Source organism: Babylonia areolata, unplaced genomic scaffold, assembly GCF_041734735.1.
Source record: "Babylonia areolata isolate BAREFJ2019XMU unplaced genomic scaffold, ASM4173473v1 tig00015643, whole genome shotgun sequence".
Classification (NCBI taxonomy): Eukaryota; Metazoa; Mollusca; class Gastropoda; order Neogastropoda; family Buccinidae; genus Babylonia; species Babylonia areolata.
Window position 1 is genome coordinate 9,251 of NW_027468468.1, and position 750 is coordinate 10,000.

General features: G+C 38.9%; 1 protein-coding gene across 1 annotated transcript in view; it reads right to left on the minus strand.

Moving 5' to 3' along the window:
- Positions 1 to 506: 506 nt before the first annotated feature.
- Positions 507 to 750, minus strand: part of LOC143278988 (uncharacterized) — a 9,955-nt gene continuing 9,711 nt past the window's right edge. The window contains exon 5 of the mRNA XM_076583317.1: positions 507 to 750. This exon is cut by the window's right edge and continues 617 nt beyond it. The gene's annotated coding sequence lies outside the window, so the exon portion shown is untranslated.

A 750-nucleotide genomic window follows, 5' to 3' on the forward strand; every position in this document is an offset into this window, starting at 1 on the left:
CCTTGCAGCATTCCACATAAGATACGTATAATGTTCAGAGGATTACCCTATGTTACTTCTTGTGCGTGCTGTGGCATTTTCCTACATGTTTTAAATAACTGTACAGCAGTTACATATTTTGATACATTTGTAGCGTGTGAGCGTGATATCAGACTTTGTCAAATGCTTTCTTAAAGTGAAAAAGGCAGAACTTCAGATTCGTGTGTGTGTGTGTGTGTGTGTGTGTGTGTGTGTGTGTGTGTGTGTGTTAGAGTACCGTAAATAAAAATTATTTCTTCATGGATGACAATGTGGTCTAAGATACTGTGTGGTTTTCGAAAGCCCGCTTCTTCTTTAGATATCGAATCATTTGAGACTTATTTTAAGTTAGTTTGGTACACGTGTGTGTGTGTGTGTGTGTGTGTGTGTGTGTGTGTGTGTGTGTGTGTGTGTGTATGCATACCACTACACTATAATTACTGTCTGCCATTTGCCTGCACAAGTAAAAGCGACAACACCATCAACAGTCTGGTTTGCTTTGTTTATTTCTTTAAAAACGTATAAAGATAAAGACCATTAAAGAACAATGAAAGCAGTTCAGAAAAGCTGGTTCAAAGAGAGTACTCAGCAACAAAACAACGACGAAACAAACTGTTGTAATCATTTCGGATTATTCATAAAAGACAGACACCTTCTTCTCTCTTCCTCCCTCTCTTCTTCCTCCTCCTCCTCCTTTCTTCTTTCTCCTCATCCTCTCCTCTTCCGTCTTCA